Source organism: Pyrus communis, chromosome 11 (genome assembly GCF_041283825.1).
Source record: "Pyrus communis isolate YQ-2024b chromosome 11, ASM4128382v1, whole genome shotgun sequence".
NCBI classification, from domain to species: Eukaryota; Viridiplantae; Streptophyta; class Magnoliopsida; order Rosales; family Rosaceae; genus Pyrus; species Pyrus communis.
This window is the reverse complement of record NC_142575.1, coordinates 9322896-9344734: the sequence shown is the minus strand read 5'-3', so window position 1 is coordinate 9344734 and position 21839 is coordinate 9322896. Positions and strand designations below refer to the sequence as shown.

The window sequence follows — 21839 nt, the reverse complement described above, 5'->3', positions numbered from 1 at the left end:
AATGATGTGTAACCAATAAGAAACAAGTACATTAAACGACACTTAATTAATAATTCAATTATCTACAACCACATAATTTGGTTTGCAGATTTGGTTTAAAAAAATTTAGTCTACCTAATATTAACCATATATGAATATGGCTTTATTTTAAAAATAATTTCTTATATGACTATAATTTTAGACAAAACTATATTTAGCCCTTTCAATTAGAATTAATCTTACTCTTCCTTCACTGAAATCCCACGAGGCACAAGCAAAACCCAAGGGGAAAGGGATCATCTCCATATCTCTTCCACCTAATCCTCCTTATCAAACAATCCGGGTCCTTGAAATTTGATCAAATGGCTAAAGTTATTATAACTTTAAAAGTGGGCCCATGTTTTTAGCCGTTAGATCAAATTTCAAGGGTCCGGATTGTTTGATGAGGAGGATTAGGTGGAAGGGATCCAGAGAGGATCCCTTTCCAACCTAAGGTATCATTCCAACAAGAAGTGAAAAATTATAAGGCCCAAATTGAAGAGTCTTTGGACGACTGCCTTATTAATTGTGGGTCCCAACCCTCACAAGTAGGTCGTCTAGCTCAGTTGGTATAGCGCAAGTGACACACCCGATCCTGATATTCACCAAGCACCAAGGTAGGCACGTGCTGGCCAACACCCGAAGGTGACGAAGCCATATTAGGATGCATGAGAACTAAGAACAATTAACCGACATAAATAAAACTTTTAAATTTAATTATAATGAATATGCAATTGTGGAACGTGTTCAGAGCATACAACGAAAATGAGACACTAAAAAGGAATAATATAAAATTGAATGAACAAAAGCATGGGTCCTACACCTAGAGGACTCGAAGATGCCGATGCGGGAGTGCCTTGACGCCGGGATTGTACGCCTCAATTCTAAGTCCTGAGGGGCCGCAAAGCAAAACATGAGTGGACCAAGTTGATATATAAGTAATACTAAAACAGTTAAACTTTAATGTACTAACCCCTGATTTAGAAAACTCGTAGAGCAGAATAAGTAATAGGTTTTTCCGAAAATCCTAGCATGCTATAAAACCTTTCATAAAACATATATCGTATATAGGTTGCTTAGTAGTAGTAGCACAAGGCATATATATAAATATAGATATAAACACATATCTTCATTCGCCCGAAGGCACAACATCTCCCGGCCAAAGCCAATATAAATATCTTCCGATCGAAGCCATCTACAAATGCCCGACCGAAGCCAATATAAATATCTTCCGTCCATAGGCACCAACCAAACGCTCGGCCGAAGCCAATATAAATATCTTCTGCCCATAGGCACCAACCAAACGCCTGGCTGAAGCCAATATAAATATCTTCCGCCTGTAGGCACCAACCAAATGCTGGACCGAAGCCAATATAAATATCTTCTAGCCGAAGCCACCTACACATGCTCGGTCGAAGCTAATATAAATATCTTCCGCCCGTAGGTAGTATCATTTGCCCGTATGCAGGATCGTTGAGTAACCACTAAATAAATACATAAGAATATTAACATAATATTTCTAATATATATATATATATCTCAAATCGGAGCTTAGTAACTAAAACGTCATATAGTAAAACCACGTTCGTAAGTAGGTATATAGTCATCAATCATATATACCACAAAGAACGTAAAGTCGATAAAGCATAATATATCATAAAGTGTAAATCCAATTTACTCATAAACGTTTCATAAAATGTAGACATAAAATCATGTTTTTCATGTATGCATTTCTAATAGAAAAAGCATGCATTTTAAAAGGGGTCCACTCACTTACACCATTGACGACAATTGAATTTCAGAAAATAGACGTCATAAACAGATTCAAGACGTCGAAAAACATAAAGTGGGACCTCGGGTACCCCCACGCACCACCGTATGAGCCATTTTGGGTCATAGGAAAAGTCGTCGACGCCGCCCACAATACCTCCGGTGGAGGTGCATGTGCCCCACACACCGACCAAGGCAGATGCCCACATGTGGACCCTCACGCAGCCTGGGATCTAGGATTGGGCCGGTTTAGTCTGGGTTGGGCCAGTTCAGTTCTGGGTTGGGTTTTGGGCTACTTGGTTATTGCACTGGGCTTAGGGTTCTGGGTCAAAGGGTTTTGGGTTTGGGTTTGGTAGCCTGGCCCAAAGGATTGGGCTGGAAGACCTGGGTTTTCGGGTTTGGGTCGGGTTGACCTAGTTTCGACGAGGAAGAAAGCCGAAGCTTTCCGAGCTCCGATCAACCTCGATTCTCCACTAAACTCGACAAGTAATCCATGGAAATGAAGCTGCAAGGGAAAGGATGAGGATCGTACCATTTTCAGTTCCAGCCGTGGTTGGGAATTGGCTCGAAGCTGTCGGACCTCGCGCGGAGAGGTAGGTGTGCTTGGTTCCAGATGGGTGTCTCTGTGCTTCACAGAGAAGGGGAAAGAGATAAAGCAAGGAGTGAGGGTGGATGGTGGTGCTGCCGTTGTTTGTTGCAGGTGTGGGTGTGTGGGTCGCTGATAAGGGGAGTGTACAGAGAGAGAGCTGTCTTGTTTGGGCCAGGGGGACAAAATCAGGGGTGGGCCCTTTTGGGCACACCATTTAAGACCAAAAAGCAATATTTCAAACAAATATCCCACAACCCAAGTGAAATTATTAATTTACCCTTTCGATTCGCCAAAACCAGGACGGGTTGTTACAGCAAGGCTCTTAACCTTGTGGTCGTGGGTTCAAGCTCCATAATGGACCTTTTCTTCTTCTTCTTCTTTTTTTTTTTTTTTTTTTTTTGTTCCTTCCCATTATTATTATTTTTTTTAATTACTTATTCAGATGAAATTCTAAACCATCTATGTTGGTTAGATTAATTGGTCGGAACAACTCTTTATGTATGGATTAGATCGATCAAGATTAATGTGTTCATTTTTATACACTTTTTTTGGACCCAAGTTCGAATTATTATTATTATTATTATTTTTTGTTTCTTCCCGTTATTCTTTTTTTTTTTATTATTACTTATTCAGATGAAATTCTAAACCATCTTTTTTTTTTTTGGTTCCTTCCCATTATTCATTTTTTTAATTACTTATTCAGATGAAATTCTTAATCATCTATGTTGGTTAGATTAATTGGTCAGAACAACTTTTTTTGTATGGATTAGATTGATCAGGAATAATGTGTTCATTTTTATACACTTTTTTTGGACCCAAGTTCTAATATAATTTGTTTTTTTTTTTTTTTTGTTCCTTCCCATTATTCATTTTTTTATTACTTATTCAGATGAAATTCTAAACCATCTATGTTGGTTAGATTAATTGGTCGAAACAACTTTTTCTGTATGGATTAGATCGATCAGGATTAATGTGCTCATTTTTATACACTTTTTTTGGAGCCAAGTTCGAATATTGTCGACATCGCTTTATTATAAATGTTGAGAATGTATGCAAATAATATAAAAGAATTCGATTAGGACCATACCTAGCGGAATTAACGAATTCCGAATCTCCGTCTCGTTCTTATGAACAACTGCACAAACCACGAGCAAGAGTGTCACAAAATAGATGATTTAGTTGCATCTAGCCCGGCTAGATTTCCTACGTACATTGTGCCAATGCACAAGGATCAAACCGCCGTAGTTCTTAGTAGCCTCCAAATCCTAGGGCTAATAATTGTTTATATATCTAAAAAAAATTTGCATCTATATAGTAATAATTGTTAATATATCTGAAGAAAAAAAAGATGCAAATCACAAATAAAAGCTTAAAATAGACGAAACATTTTTCTTAAGTCGTTTGGGACAATACTTTATTTTTTTTGGAGTTGGTATCGTCCCTATGAGATCGTCCACATGGACATGCTTGACTACTAATGTTACATCTTGGTATGCTTTTGTATCTCTTTTTTCAATGTTACATCTTTGGATGATTCATTATCGTAAATCAGTAAATTGAAAACAGACCTTCAAAGTTACATTTTGTGGTTATACCACTTGGTCCTAAGTGACCAAACATATAAACAAAACCCATCTCCAAAACATCACAAAAACTCTCATTTTGTTAGTCGTCTTGCTAACTCTCTGTCGCCAATCCCAACTTGCCTAATACAGAAGACCAATTTTTTTGGGGTACTTCGCAAACTGGTTTTTTGGTGAAGGCTACGCTTTGGTAAAGTTTTTCTATTGGATTTGCTTAAGCTTCGACTCTGCGTCAAGAACTCAAATTGGCACTTGGACTAAAACTCTCAAGATTGGAAGTTGAAGGTGATTCAAATACCATGGAATATCAGTTGAAGGTGATTCAAATTTAGGGCATGTTTATGATCATTCGTGTGTTTCATTTCTGTGCAGCCAACATGAAAGCCGCGAGAGGTGGATTGTCATAGTAGATAAGGTATTCCTCTTTTACATCACTGTGTGTGCAAACTCTCTCCCTTTTCGTAGTTTGGATGAATTTAGTGCAGATTACTGTCTACAAGTCACATGCTTACGCCTAGTACATAACAGGAACTCGATAAGAACTTGACATAAACACTAACTTAATTCAGTAGCCGAAAGGTTGGAAATGAGACTGATCCTTCATTCAAATAACCAACCTTTTTCGCTTCAATTTTGAGCTGGTCCTCTGAGTGTGGTACGCATAAAGGTTTAGCACATTGTTTGCAACTGAGAAGTTTTCTGCAAATCTCGTGCAGCACTGAGACGAGGTAAGTTCAATTTCTTCCGTTGAGTTCGGCTGGTTTGGAAGGGAGTGAAAGAAAAATTGCGATGGTGTGGCAAGGGATCTGGTAGCTGATGTGATCTAGCACTGGAGATTGCACAATCATGCGCCTAAAAAGAAGCTTCAGAATACTCTTCCCTGCCTGGTGCTTGAAAATGTGTAAGTTGGCTTCTGTATACTGAGAGACTGCCTTCTCTTCTTTCAATATTTCTAGTGCACATAGAAAAAATATTTAAGCAAAGATGGAATTCGTAAATTCTTCGTTTAACCACGTCTGACATCGTTTGATCGGATTAGACTGGTCCTTTCGTGATGGAATTCTGATGCATCATTTGATCAGATGAGTGTATATTGTATCTGGTGTTAGAGGATGTGCAGAATTTTAAGAAATTAATTGAGTCCTCCACCTGCAGCTATCAGACTCATATCCTTTAAATTTATTTATAAATAATGTCCTTAACAGAATTATTACCAAAAAAATAAAGAAGTTAAACCAAGCCATAAATATGTCTACGAATTTCATATCAGTCCAGAAACTTTGCTTCTCCAACAAATTTCATAATCTTAAAAAAGCAACATAAAAGTTGCTCCATCACTTGATAAATTAAATTAATAACAGATACCATACGTCACCAGGCAATGCATGAATGGCTCCTTGAACTGGACTCAGCACAGGAACAACTCCCTCCAATGCAGCATTCAAGGGAAGGATGCACCGAAACTTGTCAAAGCCGCAAAGATGCAAATAAATTTCAACAAGGTCTTTCTATAAATGTCAACAAAGTGGGATCTACTTTATCTTTAGACAATAAAATAATGACCAACTCCGTAGTCGATGCATCTGCAAAAAAACCCTTCTCCACCATTTCTTGAATAAGCCTCACAGACTCTGATGTCTCGTTGTTATTGAATAACCCATGGATAATTGTGTTGTACATGCAACCATCTGGAGAACAATCTCTCTCTTCCATTTCTCTAAGCAAGTTTTCTGCTTCACATGCTAGTCCCCCATTACAAAATCCACTGATCATTATAGTATATGTTCTGACATTAGGTTGAATTCCTTTTGATGATAAACTACGAAAGAGATCCCATGCACATTCAATTTTTTCAGCTCACACAAACCTTCAATAAGAATATTGTAAGTTACAATATCAAAATCCTATCAAAATCCAACTTCTTTCCCTCCATCTCTTCCAACAATTCAACTACCTTGGGAAATTTTTGGTTTTTAGAAAGGCCATCCAGTAAAATAGAATAAGTTTGAATATCTGGAAGTTGGCCTAAAGCTTGCATTTGAGAGAACAAGTTATATGCATCTTGTATTCTTCCCATCTTGCAAAACCCATCGATAAGAGTGTCGTAAGTCACTATATTTGGAACCACTCCCCTATGAGACATTTCTCGAAAAACCATCCACACATCATCTATCCTTTTAAGCTTACAATAGCCGTTTATCAATATGTTATAACTATGAGCATCAACCATGCACCCTTTGCTAAGCATTACGTCAAAAACCTTTTTCGCCTCGTCCATTTCTCCTCACAAATAATACCCGTCCATAAACGAATTGTAAGTAATCGTATTAGGTTCGATACCTCTTTGAATCATCATTTCGACCACGCTCCTTGCTTCTTGTACCATTCCCTCTTTACAAAATGCATCAACCAAAACACTAAAGGTGTACACATTTGGAAAGATATGTTTACTCACCATTTCATTCAACAATCTTGTAGCTTCTTTCAATCCTGTAATTTGCAAACTCCATGAATCAAAGAGGTATAGGTCATGACATCTAGGGCAATACCCTTACTCGTCATTTCTGAGAAGAGCTTCAGTGCATCAACAAAAAGAGTATCCTTGCAAAGACTGTCAATGGCCGTGCTATAGGCAGCTAAGTCAGGCTTGCAATCTCCTTCTTCCATTTTCTTAACCAATTGGATTGCTGCACTATTGTTACCTTTCATGCAAAGACCCTTAACTAACGTGCCAAAAGAAACCACATTCGGCTTGCAATTACCACTCTCCAACATTTTATTGAAAAGTGCTGCAGCCTAGGCCTCTCTATCCGCAAGAAGAATGCCGTTGATTAGAGTGTTGACGGTTGTGACAGCCGGTTCAAAACCAAATCTGAAGAATTTTCCCAAGATAGACAAGCTAAACCCCATTTGGTGCATATGGCAAAAGCAATTACTGATAATGTTTAAGGTATAAACATTAGGACGAATTCCTGACACAACCATTTGGTTATTCAAGGAGATGACTGTCGAGTCTTCAACTTGGCAAGTTGACCCAACAATTGAGTGAATAGGACAACAGAAGGCAGAGGACGCCTTTGAAGCATTTCGTCGAACACATTGAGGGCATCCTCAATATTAGTGATTTTCACAAGCTGGTGATGTTGGGTGTTTCTAGATTCGGTCGATTTAGAAGGTCGAGAGTGAAACAAAGCCAAGTAATTGTTGAAGAAAACAACAACAGAAGAAGCTTGAAGAAGACTTTTGCTGGTGCTGCTGCTGCTGCCGCCATAACCAACCTTCAAAAAAGAAGCAGCAGCAACTGTTGTTGCCCGCATCATCTTTAGCGAGTCAGCGAGTCCGTGCGTAAATCCTCTTTTCGGAAAACTTTTGCTGAGGATGATATACGGAGGAACGAATCTGCTTCTACCACTCTTCGGAAAACTTTTGCGGGATTAACTTGGCTCGCTCCAAAATCCCAATCTATTGGAATCAGTTTACAAATGAAGAGAAGAACAAATATTTGACAAAACTCAAATATAATTTCAAGGAACATAGGGATTTCAAATATTATCATCCCCTTTTATTTTATTTGCATAAAATTGGTATTCTAATTTGAATTAAAAAAAAAATTATACTTAAATTGTTTGATAACCATTTCGTGTTTTTTTTTTTTTTTTTTTAACTTTTCCAAAATCTAAAAACTTTTTTTGAAATGTGGGACTTAAGTACAGTGGAAACCTCTTGTCACTTAATATTACGGTTTAATGATATTCATCTTCACTTGTAAATGAGAGATTTTAAATTCGATTTTTGTCAAAAACGAATTTGAACCACATTATTGCTATTCTATTGTGAAGCTACGCCCACCCCTTCCTTTAGTGTAAATAAGATTGTTTGAGCTACCAATAATATAGTTCAAATTTGCTTTTGACTAAAATCGAATCTAAGACTTCTCACTTACAAGTAAAAAAGAATACCACTAGATCATATTTGTTTAAATTTTTAGCAATAAAATTATTATGAAAGAGTAAGCTAACTTCTGGGAAAGTATGAAGCAACCCAAAAATTGTATTTACGAAGTTAATGCAGAACCAATTATGCAATGCATTTATAGATCTCTTTTTGCTACAATGTGATGGGTGTTCTTTTTGCCTTAATGATGGATTCTCAAATCTAGATTTTTATTATTTGAAAGAGAAGAGAAACAACATGGAAACCACCTCATAATTCGAAGAAACAAATAAGATTTTTGGTCGACATTATGTATTCGTGAAGAGTGTGGAAAATGTATAGGGGTATATAAAAAATCTGCAATGTATGTTGCAAGCATGGGATGAAAGGGTAATATGAAAATATATGAGTGTAATAAAATAAATTTTAATTAAAAAAAGCAAATATAAGGTATTTTCAGCAATATCTGAAATATTAATATAACAAGTCATAAAAATTGAAATAAAATAAATAAAATAATAATAATAAATAAATAAAACCATACAAAGTATGAGAGCGGTTCCAACACAAATCAATGCATGTAGGAAGTCGGAACTCTCCACATTGTATTCCCGAGTTAGCTTCCCTCCTGGGTTCTTTGATTCTCGATCAAAATCTTACCTTTGGCTTTTGCGGTTTTTCCACAAGCAGCGCAGAGTTAAATTGAAAGGCCAAATTTCAGGTTTAAAAAAAATTGTGTCTAAATCCGAAAAACTTGATTAGCCTTGGTTCTTGTTGATTGTATGATGAAATTTTTTAGCTAAGCTTCTAGCTCCAAACCCTTGATTAGGGGTGGGCACGTGTCACATCCCGACCCGGGGCAGATCACTTCCCGGACCCGCTCCATCACTGTAGCACGATATTGTCCGCTTTGGGCTTACCATTCCCTCACGGTTTTGTTTTTGGAAACTCACGAGCAACTTCTCAGTGGATCACCCATCATGGGATTGCTCAAGCCCCCTTCTCGCTTAACTTCGGAGTTCCTACGGAACCCGAAGCCAGTGAGCTCCCAAAAGGCCTCGTGCTAGGTAAGGATGAGAATATACATTTAAGGATCATCGCCCTGGGCGATGTGGGATGTCACAATCCACCCCCCTTAAGGGCCCGACGTCCTCGTCGGCACACACGCGTCCAAGGTTAGGCTCTGATACCAAATTGTCACGTCCCGGCCCGGGGGGATCACTTCCCGAGCCCGCTTCACCACCGTAACACAATATTGTCCGCTTTGGCTTACCATTCCCTCACGGTTTTGTTTTTGGGAACTCACGAGCAACTTCCCAGTGGGTCACCCATCATGGGATTGCTCTAGCCCCCTTCTTGCTTAACTTCGGAGTTCCTACGGAACTCGAAGCCAGTGAGCTCCCAAAAGGTCTCGTGCTAGGTAGGGATAAGAATATACATATAAGGATCATTCCCCTAGGTGATGTGGGATGTCACAATCCACCCCCCTTAGGGGCCCGACGTCCTCGTCGGCACACCACGGCCAGGGTTAGACTCTGATACCAAATTGTCACATCCCGGCTCGGGACGGATCACTTCCCGGGCCCACTCCACCACCGTAGCACGATATTGTCCGCTTTGGGCTTACCATTCCCTCACGGTTTTGTTTTTTGGGAACTCACAAGCAACTTCCCAGTGGGTCACCCATCATGGGATTACTCTAGCCCCCTTCTCGCTTAACTTCGGAGTTCCTACGGAACCCGAAGCCAGTGAGCTCCCAAAAGGCCTCGTGCTAGGTAAGGATGGGAATATACATTTAAGGATCACTCTCCTGGGCGATGTGGGATGTCACCATCCACCCCCCTTAAGGGCCCAACGTCCTCGTCGGCACACACGCGGCCAAGGTTAGGCTCTAATACCAAATTGTCACATCCCGGCCCGGGGGGACCACTTCCCGGGCCCGTTTCACCACCGTAGCACGATATTGTCCGCTTTGGCTTACCATTCCCTCACGGTTTTGTTTTTGGGAACTCACGAGCAACTTCTCAGTGGGTCACCCATCATGGGATTGATCTAGTCCCTTTCTCGCTTAACTTCGGAGTTCTTACGGAACCCGAAGCCAATGAGCTCCCAAAAGGCCTCGTGCTAGGTAGGGATAAGAATATACATATAAGGATCACTCCCCTGGGCGATGTGGGATGTCACAATCCACCCCCCTTAGGGGCCGGACGTCCTCGTCGGCACACCACGGCCATGGTTAGACTCTGATACCAAATTGTCACATCCCGGCCCGGGACGGATCACTTCCCGGGCCCGCTCCACCACCGTAGCACAATATTGTCCGCTTTGGGCTTACCATTCCCTCACGTTTTGTTTTTTGGGAACTCACAAGCAACTTCCCAGTGGGTCACCCATCATGGGATTACTCTCGCCCCCTTCTTGCTTAACTTCGGAGTTCCTACGGAACCCGAAGCCAGTGAGCTCTCAAAAGGCCTCGTGTTAGGTAGGGATGGGAATATACATTTAAGGATCACTCCCCTGGGCGATGTGGGATGTCACACTTGGCCCCTATTTCTCTACACATCCGTCACTCTGCGAGCTTGGAAACCTAGAACACACATCCATCAAACCTACAACCCCCACACCTTGGAGCTAGGAAATTAAAACCCAGATAGTGAGGCTGGTGTGAGCACTGTGAGGTGAGGGGAAGACGATTGAGAGTTGGAGTCCAAGGAGTCCAGGGAGATGCGATGAAGTGGAGGGAGTGATTCTGGAACCTCGAGGAAGCTAGGGTTGATCTTGAAACTAATGGTTGAGATTGGATGATAACTTATCATCCAATATGGGCCATTCATTATAATTAGAAACGGGTCGGTCCGGGTACCCGTTTTTCTACACTTATGAAACTGGCCCGAACCTAAAGTTTCAAAGGCTCGGCCCGGCCCAGCCAGTTTCTCTTTTTAAAAATTAGGAACCGACTTGTACCCGCCCCGTACACGCATTACCCACCCCAACCCGCGGTTCCTATACCCGTTTGCCCACCCCTACCCTTGATTAGATTTGTCTAATGCCAAAGCGACCCATAGTGCACGTGGATCCTCCTCAGCAAGGTACTCAGTTTGCAGGGCATCATCAAATGAAGATCATAGCATTGGCTTTCTCAACTTCGCCAACTGGGTTATCCGTCTCATCTTCAATGACGGGACGCAAGTTCTTTGCACCACTTAATGTTGATGCCATAACCAACCTTCAAAGAAGAAGAAGTAATTGCAGCCCGCATCATCTTTAGCAGCTCCAAGTCAACGAGTTGAGACTCTCTCCCAAATCAAAGAGTTATTATTTAGAATAAAACTCTCTTCTTCCCAATTATTTTTTTTGCTATGAACTCCTTCATATGCCTATTGTTGAACCTCCATGGTACATTCACCACTGCTCTATTCTGTTATCTCTACTAAAAATCAACTAGCATATGCCTACAGTACAAAATTTTGTATATGTGAACATTTTTTATTTTTATTTTAGAAATGGGAATGAGAGAGGGAGAGAGAACGTGGGAGTGAAAGTGGAAGTGTGAAGAGTGATATTTCGCTTCACAAATAAGTGAGAAGGTTTAGGTTCGATTCTCGCCAAAGACGAATTTGAACCATATTAGTGCTAGCCCACTCTCTCCACCCCTTTAGTGTAAATTGTTGGCAAACAATTTAGAAACAACAAAATAACATAAATACAGAACCAAAATACTTATACTTTATTATTCAAAAAAAAAAAAACAATACTTGCAATACAGAATGCAATTACACAATAATTATAAAAAATTAAAATGATACTAACTTGAATAAATTGAACGTAAAGGCTAGCGCAAAAGCTATGTCCTTCGAACAATATTTTCGTCTCACTCTTATGCTTGTGGTTCTACAACGTCTGCTCGACCAGGATACAACTACCTAATTCTACAACCCGCACTGGATTATAGAACTCTAACGAATTGCTTTCTTTTACTCTCTAGAAATTTTGTACGGAAGACAAGGAGGAAGAAAAGATGATATTTGATGGAACTGAAGACTCCAGTTATATAGGCTCTTTCATACCTCTTCAAACACATTTTGGATGTATCTGAAGCTATAAAACTCTTTCCAAAGAGTTGTATCTATTAATCAAAATGTTTTTAATTAATTTAATTAAAAACTTAATTTGAAATTAAAACTAATTGATCAAATTAATTTTAATTCCTTGGCCCTTGTCTTGATTAATTAATATTAATTTATATTAATATTATAGTATAATCATCAAGCCTAATCCACACAATTAGTGACCCAAACCTCAATCCTCATTCCAAATGGTCCAACACCTAATCACTAATAAAAAGGGCTTGACCTATATAAAGGCCTTTGACAAATTGTTGTTTCCCGATGTGGGACAATGGGGAGCTCAAAACTCCATCATAAATAATATCATTTGTTCCAAAAAAAAGGAACAAAAAGAAGACCTTTTTGCTTTTTGTTTTATATTTTTCAATATTAGATATATGTTAAAATCATTTGTAGGTAGAGTTTCAATGAAAAATCACACATTAGCAATTATTGAAATAATTTTTGGAGACTCGAATGGTGATGTGCAAGCATGATAACTTTTTATGTTTTTCTACATCTCCACGAATTTAAAAACTTGCACTTAGATTCCAACCAACATCAATTTGTTTTGTTATAAGTTTATAACCAGGAAAATGTTCCGACTGAGGATAAAAAAAACTCGTGAGTTTAGGTTATCTCCAATAAAAAGGGCTAAAGGTCCAAAAGCAAACAAAATTGGCCAAATTTGATCAAACATCCATCTCCAATAGATGGCTAGGCAATAATTTTATTGAGCCCGCCAGATTTTTTTTTTTTTTTCCCTGGCTAAGTGGAGCCCCCCTTCCAGCCCGTTTTCTGGGGCCTAACCTTTCTATTGCATAAATTGATTCAAATTCAAAGATTAGAAGACAACTGATAGTTGAGAGGCATCGTTTGTATCACTAGGTGATCTAAGTAACACTTGGTTACATTATAAACTAGGAGCTAGACAATTGTTTAGCATATAGGGGCGTTTATATCAATAAATTTAATGAATAAATTGATAAATTATTGAGAAGGTTATGTTTAGATCTTTTAGTTGAAGATGATGTATGAAGGGTAATGTTAGGGAGACTAAAATTTTAAATTAGATGTGCAAACCAATAAGAAACAAGCACGTTAACCAACACTTCATTCATTTTAAAAATAATTTCTTATATGGCTATAATTTTAAACCAGACTATATTTGACCCTTTCGGTTTGAGTTGATCTTAGTCTTGCTTCACAGAAATCTGACGAGAAGAACCCTAGGTATCATTCCGACAAGGAGAAAAAAAATTGTAAGGCCTAGATTGAAGAGCCCTTGGACCAAAGCCTCATTACTTGTGGGTCCCAACCCTCACAAGCAGCCCGTCTTGCTTAGTTGGTAGAGCGCAAGGCTCTTAACCTTATGGTTGTGGGTCCCACGATGGGCGTTTCCTTTTTTTGTTTCCTTCCCAGTTAATCATTTTTCTGATTGCTTATTCACATCAATCGGGATTAATGTGCATTTTTTTACGGGCTTAAATATCGTATTTACACTTTTTTTTTGGACCTAAGTTCAAATATTCATCTTTAAAATTGACATGTTAAGCTACTGCTTGTTAATCTCTCAGCATTACCCTTAGATGATCTATATTGAAAACAAACCTCGGACATTACATTTTGTGGTTATACCACTTGGTCCCAAGTGACCAATCATATAAACCAACCCCCATCTCCAAAACATCGCAAAAACTCTCATTTTGTTAGTCATCTTGCTAACTCTTTATCGTCAATCCCGACTTGCCTAATACAGAAGATGAATTTGTTTGGGATACTTCACCTACTGGTTTTTTGGTAAAGTTTTTTCTATTGGATTTGCTTCAGCTTTGGCTCTGTGTCAAGAAATCAAATTGGCACTAGGACTAAAACTCTCAAGATTGGAAGTTGACGGTGATTCAAATACCATGGAATATCAGTTGAAGGTGTTTCAAAATTAGGACATGTTTATGATCATTCTTGTGTTTCGTTTCTGTGAAGCCAACATGAATGCCGCGAGGGGTGGATTGTCATAGTAGATAGGGTATTCCTCTTTTACGTCACTGTGCGTGCAAACTATATCCCTTCCAGCAGTCTGGATGAATTTAGTGTACATTACTGTCTAGGGGTAGATTCTCATAGTAGATAGGGTATTCCTCATTTATGTCACTGTGCGTGCAAACTCTCTCCCTTCCCGCAGTTTGGATGAATTTAGTGTAGATTACTGTCTATAAGTTACATGCTTATGCTTAGTACATAACAGGAACTCGATAAGAATTTGACATAAACACTAATTTAATTAGGTAGCCGAAAGGTTGGAAATGAGACTGATCCTTCAAAATTCAAATAACCAACCATTTCAGTTCATATACATAATACCTTTTTGGCTTCGATTTTGAGCTGGTCCTCCGAGTATGGTAAGCATAAAGGTTTCGGACGTTGTTTGCAACTGAGAAGTTTTCTGCAAATCTCGTGCAGCATTGAGATGAGGCAAGTTCAATTTCTTCCATTGAGTTCGGCTGGTTTGGAAAGGAGTGAAAGAAAAATTGCGATGGTGTGGCAAGGCAGCTGGTAGCTGATATGATCTAGCACTGGAGATTCCAGAATTATGTGTCTGAAAATGTGTAAGTTGGCTTCTGTATACTGAGAGATGGCCTTCTCTGCCTGAATGCTTGAAAATGTGTAAGTTGGCTTCTGTATACTGAGAGATGGCGTTCTCTGCCTGAATGCTTGAAAATGTGTAAGTTGGCTTCTGTATACTGAGAGATGGCCTTCTCTTCTTTCAATATTTCTAGTGCACATAGAAAAAATATTTAAACAAAGATGGAATTCGTAAAATTTTCATTTAACCACGTCTGACATCGTTTGATCGGATTAGACTGTTCCTTTCGTGATGGAATTCCATTAAAATTATTTATAAATAATGTCCTTAAAAGAATTATTACCAAAAAAAAATAAAGGAGAAGTTAAAACAAGCCATAAATATGTCTAAGAATTTCATATCAGTCCAGCAACTTTGCTTCTCCAACAAATTTCATAATCTTAAAATAGCAACATAAATGTTGCTCTATCACTCGACAGATAAAATTAATAACAGATACCATACGTCACCAGGCGATGCATGAATGGCTCCTTGAACTGGACTCAGCACAGGAACAACTCCATCCAATGCAGCATTCAAGGGAAGGATGCACTGAAACTTGTCAAAACTACAAAGATGCAGATAAATTTCAACATGGTCTTTCTATAAATGTCAACAATGTGGGATCTACTTTATCTTTAGACAATAAATTAACGACCAATTCCGTAGTTGATGCATCTGCAGAAAAACCCCTCTCCACCATTTCTTGAATAAGCCTCACAGACTTTGATGTCTCGTTGTTATAGAATAACCCACGGATAATTGTGTTGTACGTGCAACCATCTGGAGGACATTCTCTCTTTTCCATTTCTCTAAGCAAGTTTGCTGCTTCACATGTAAGTCCCCGATTACAAAATCCACTGATCATTATATTATATGTCCAGACATTAGGTTGAATTCCTTTTGATGACAAACTACGAAAGAGATCCCATGCACATTCAACCTTTTCAGCTCTACACAAACCTGCAATGAGAATATTATAAGTTACAATATCAAAATCCAACTTCTTTCCCTCCATCTCTTCCAACAATTCAACTGCTTTGGGAAATTGTTGGTTTTTACAAAGGCCATCCAGTAAAGAATTATACGTTTGAATGTTTGGAAGTTGGCCACAAGCTTGCATTTGAGAGAACAAGTTTTGTGCATCTTGTGTTCTCCCCATCTTGCAAAACCCATCAATAAGAGTGCTATAAGTAACCGTATTTGGAACAACTCCCTTATGAGACATTTCTAGAAAAATCATCCGAGCATCATCTATCCTTTTATGCTTAGAATAGCCATTTATCAATATGTTGTAAGTACAAGCATTAACCATACAGCCTTTGCTAAGCATTATTTCAAAAACCTTTTTAGCCTCGTCCATTTCTCCTCGCAAACAGTAACCATCTATAAGCGAATTGTATGTAATTGTATTGGGTGCTATATCCCCTTGCGTCATCATTTCGACCACGCTCCTTGCTTCCTGGACCATCCCCTCTTTGCAGAATGTGTCAACCAAGACATTGAAGGTGTGCACATTTGGAAAGATATGTTTACTCACCATTTCATTCAACAATCTTGTAGCTTCTTTCCAATCCTGTAATTTGCAAACTCCATGAATCAAAGAGGTATAGGTCATGACATCTGGGGCAATACCCTTACTCGTCATTTCTGAGAAGAGCTTCAGTGCATCAACAACTAGAGTATCCTTGCAAAGACTGTCAATGACCATGCTATAGGCAGCTAAGTCAGGCTTGCAATCTCCTTCTTCCATCTTCTTAAGCAATTGGATTGCTGCACTATTGTTACCTATCATGCAAAGACCCTTAACTAACGTGCCGAAAGAAACCACATCCGGCTTGCAATTACCACTCTCCAACATTTTATTGAAAAGTTCTACAGCCTCGGCCTCTCTATCCTCAAGAAGAAAGCCGTTGATTAGAGTGTTGAAGGTTGTGACATCCGGTTCAAAACCAAATCTGAAGAATTTTCCCAAGATAGACAAGCTAAACCCCATTTGGTGCATATGGCAAAAGCAATTAATGATAATGTTTAAGGTATAAACATTCGGACGAATTCCTGACACAACCATTTGGTTATTCAAGGAGATGACTGTCGAGTAATGCTTCAACTTGGCAAGTTGACCCAACATTCGAGTGAAAAGGACAACGGAAGGCAGAGGACGCCTGTGAAGCATTTCATCGAACACATTGAGAGCATCCTCAGCATTAGTGATTTTCACAAGCTGGTGGTGTTGGGTGTTTCTAGATTCGGTCGATTTAAAAGGTCGAGAGTGAAACAAAGCCAAGTAATTGTTGAAGAAAACAACAACAGAAGAAGCTTGAAGAAGACATGGAGGCATACCTCTGGTGCGGCTGCTGCCATAACCAACCTTCCAAAAAGAAGCAGCAGCAGCTGTTGTTGCCCGCATCATCTTTAGTGAGTCAGCGAGGCCGTGCGTAAATCCACTTTTCGGAAAACTTTTGCTGAGGAAGATATACTGAGGAATGAATCTGCTTCAACCTGTTAGCAGGATTAACTTGGCTCGCTCCAAAATCCCAACATATTGGAATCAATTACAAATGAAAAGGAGAGAGCCAAATTTAGAACCCTTGAACATATATTGACAAAACTCGCATATAATTTCAACGAACATAGGGATTTCAAATATTATCATTTATCATCCCATTTTATTTTATTTGTATAAGATTGATATTCTAAATTGAATTTTAAAAAAAAATTCATACTGGAACCGTATATTAACCATTTCGTTTTGAGTTTTTTTTTTTTTTTTTTTTTTTTTTTGACTTTTTCAAAATCTGAAAGTTTTTGTTGAAATGTTGTTTGGTAACTAATTACCCATTGTTAATCTCAAGAAATTGGGACTTAGTACAGTGGAAAATTCTTGGCACTTAATACATAGCCTAATAATATTCATCTCCTCTTGTAAATTAGAGATTTTAAGTTCGATTTTCGTCAAAGGCGAATTTGAATCACATTATTGTTATTCTATTGTGAGGTTAATTATTCTATTGTGAGGTTAAGTTTACTCCCTCCTCCCTTTAGTGTAGATAACATCATTTGGGCTACCAATAATATAATTCAAATTTACCTTTAGCTATAATCGAGTCTAAAACTTGTCATTTACAAATGAAGAGAAATACCATTAAATTAATTTGTTTAAATTTTCAAACTATTATCAAAGAGTAGGCTAACTTAGTATGAAGCAACCCAAAAATTGTATTTATGAAGCTAATGCATAACCAATTATGCAATGCATTTATAGATCTCTTTTTGCTACAACGTGATGGGCTCTCAAATTGTTTTTGCTTTAATGATGGATTCTCAAATCTAAATCTTCATTATTTGAAAGAGAAGAGAAACAACATGGAAACCACCTCATAATTCGAAGAAATAAGTAAGATCTTTGCTTGACATTATGTATTCGTGAAGAGTGTAGAAAATGTATGGTGTATATAAAAAATGTGCAATGTATGTTGCAAGTGTGGGATGAAAGTGTAATATGGAAATATACGAGTGTAAATAAATTTTAATAAAAAAAATAAGGGAGTTTTAATGAAAAGAGCTTGGGCCAACAAATATTTAACCAAAAACCATCATAAAATATTATTTAACCAAAAGGCTCAAAGTTCAATAAAAAACCATCCAAAACTATTGTCCACGGGTCAAACTTACAAGCCCAATCTGTTACAAATTTACACTTCTGTAAATACCCCTAAATGATTCGATATTGTCCTGACTCTTCACCAACCTCAACCCAGCACGAAACGACCATAATAACTCCCTGTCTTCCTATCAAATCGACTTCCCCCATTTCAAAAACAACCAAATCAAAGTTAAATTAGAGTTGAAAAAGGAAACATTCATCTGAACAAAGCCATCAAAACAAGTTCAAAGAAGTTAATGGCAGAAGCCGACGAAAAAGTGTCTGGAAAAAAAAAAGAACCAAAACATAAAACTGTTTCTAGAGAATCCAAAACATAACACTGTTTTTAGAAGAAAAAAAAAATCAGATATAGTGTTTGTTTTGTCTGTGCATAAACAAACACTGTATCAGGAAAGAAAAGAACCAAAATCTAGAAACAATGACTTAAATTCCAGAAACAGTGACTTAAATTTCAGAAATAGTGACTTAGATTCCAGAAACAGTCTATGTTTTAACCTTTGACTATTTCTTTTCTTTCTTGCATCAGTTGATTATATTTAAGAAACAGGGTGCTTATTTTGCTTTGAATCCAAATACAGTGAATTTCACTATTTATTTTCTAGCTTACATTTAAGAAATAGTGTGTCTATTTCATTTGAATCTAGACTCAGTGGCTTAGATTCCATAACCATTAACTTAGATTCCAGAAACAATGACTTCGTTTCCAGAAACAGTTTATTTTTACAGTCCAGAAACAGTGACCCGTCGTTATTATTGAATAGCATGCAGATCTTAAATTTATTTTCTAGAGAAACAAACGATAAACTCCACTGACGAAAAAAATTTGAAAAACAATACCTCAAATGCACTATGAATAATAACGACGATCATATTTCAACGAAATAATACAAAATATAAATTAAACAGCATGATGGTCAATATTTTTGTATTAAAGAAAAAGAAGGTTTACAAAACAATAATGAACTCCATTAACAACGAAAATTTAGAACTCAACCTAAAAAAGTTAGGGATAAAATCTACAAATCATAATTTATTATAGTTGGACCATTTTTAGTTGGACTACTTTAATATGGACCTTGAACTAATCATTAAACAAATCTTATAACATGATTTTTTTATTAAAATTAAAACTTTTTAAACCATTTTCATTAGTTTTCCTAAAACACAAATATAAGGTGTATTCAACAATATCTGAAATATTAAAATAACAAGCCATAAAAAATAAAACAATAAAAAACCCCCTTGGTTGTTGATTGTATGATGAAATTTTTTTAGCTAAGCTTCTAGCTCCAAACCCTTGATTAGATTTGCCTAATGCTGATTTTATGCAGTATAGTGTTCACGTTAAATGTAGTTTGAACAGTTCATGGAGTGAGATTAGGTTAAATTAGAAAATATGTCCGAGCGTTGCTGTGGGACTTGAATGCATCACCTTGAACTGCATGAATAAGATACATTTTACCTGAATGAAGAGAGGGATATATGAGTGAATGCGGCAGTTGATACGTACTTATTACATCAATTACTACGACTAAATGACGCGTCAATTTCATCATTATGCAATAAAAAAAACATAGGGCTAACGAATATGATCAATCATTCTAACATTCTTCCTAGGTTATCCAATCTAAATGACAAAAATGGCTAATTTCGTTGACCAATTAACCGGATTAGCTAACACTTCCTAAAGAGATATTCTTCATGCTTCACATCTCTTAACTGGAGCTGTAATAGAATTCTAGCATAGTATCCCAAATGCTATTGAATTGGATGACGAAAATGCAGAATTTCTAAATAGCTCATCATATATTTGTGATTTGTGAATGAAGGTTTTTTATTCATGAATAACAATCATAAGCTCGACAATTATCGTGCTAAGTAATTACCAATCACATATTTAAAATCTAGGCACAAAAGCTTTAGAAAGATAAATAAAAAATCGATATAACTAAAAGGAATTGTTATTAGCACTCCAAAAATCACATTCTACACTCCAAACTTCGTATATTAGGAAAGAAAAATACACTTGTGAGGAGTGTAAAATAAGATTTTTGGAGTGCCAATAACACTTGCCTAACTAAATAGGCTTTGAATATGCTATCAGGGCACATGATTATATACCTAAAAATGGCAACAAACCAACTTCTTCCTTCCACGACCTGGCTTTCTGAAATCTCCAAAGAAAATAAATCCATTAGCAATTGAGAGAAATTCAAGATATGTACAAATCAAAAAGCAGAGGAGCATAATGTTCAAACCTTATTACACCAGAATCTCAAAATGACCGACGCCCCGGAAATAGCCATGCCCTATTGCTTCTCCTCGTTCCCAGTTTGCTCTGAAATGGGGGTTTGACTCATAGTTTGCTCTGGAATGGGAGTTTGACTTATAGTTTGATCTGCAATGGGAGTTTGAATTATAGTTTGATCTACAATGGAAGTTTGAATCTTGACCGAATAAAATTATAGATCGAAATCGTTCTATTTATTAATGCTTGTTCAGAGATATAATCATACCAAACAGAAAGACTCAATCCATTGCTAACATCAACAACCCTAATTTCCTACCAAAAAGAACTTAGCTCAATAGATTTCTTAGGAAACGATTCTTAGTCGCTGCAAACCACGAACTACGCAACCAAAACAGAACCACATTAAATAAGAGCACTTTGAGTAAAGAAAACGAAGTGAAATCTGTTTTCCATGCAAAGAATCTTTTCGCTCTCTGATAGGAGCATATTTAGGCGACTTACTTAACTTGTTTTCGTGCATCTATGTTGTTAATTCATAATTGTTTTAGTAGTTTAAGCCGTTTTCGTGTGTTTTTAGGTTCATATGGCTAAGGAAGCAAAAAGATGCATTTTGGAGCATTTTGGAGCAAAATTGGGCTTGGAATGGATAACATATGCTTGGAGCCAAAGTGTTGGACGAATTTGAAAGTCTTGTATGCACTTTGGACATAAAACAAAGGGCCTAGCCCAATCAAACAATCCTTTGAGCCATGCAAAACCTCTAGCCCAATCAACAACCCTTAGCCACATGCATTCACATGCATCACAACCCCAAAACCATCAAGAAACACCATTCACACACACATGCACTTAATCCTTCATCATTACACCACCTTCTCCATCTTTATTCCACATGCATTCATCATAATTCACCCTAGCTACCACCATTCACACACACATGCACTTACTCTTTCATCATTGCACCACCATTCACACACACATGCACTTACTCTTTCATCATTGCACCACCAATTCAACACATGCATTTCCACCTTCCTACTTCATCATTTCATCCACATGCACTCTCAATCATAACAACCACATTCACTCTTAAACAATCACCCACATATTATCCCATTCCCCCTATAAAAACTCATGCATTCATACACAAAAATAACATCTCATTTTCATACACAACACATCACAAACACATCCAATCTTCCCTCATTGCCTTGAGCTACCATTCCCTTATAATCCAAACACCACTCCTCATCCATTTCCATAACTCCCCAATCCATTCAACACACCAACAACATCTCT

General features: G+C 37.7%; 3 pseudogenes; all 3 read right to left on the bottom strand.

Moving 5' to 3' along the window:
* Positions 1 to 5190: 5190 nt before the first annotated feature.
* Positions 5191 to 6238, bottom strand: LOC148692866 (uncharacterized; annotated as a pseudogene).
* LOC137742102 (uncharacterized) lies at positions 5191 to 7502 on the bottom strand (annotated as a pseudogene).
* A 7441-nt stretch (positions 7503 to 14943) lies between these two features.
* On the bottom strand, positions 14944 to 17119 carry LOC137742103 (uncharacterized; annotated as a pseudogene).
* Between the last annotated feature and the right edge of the window lie 4720 nt (positions 17120 to 21839).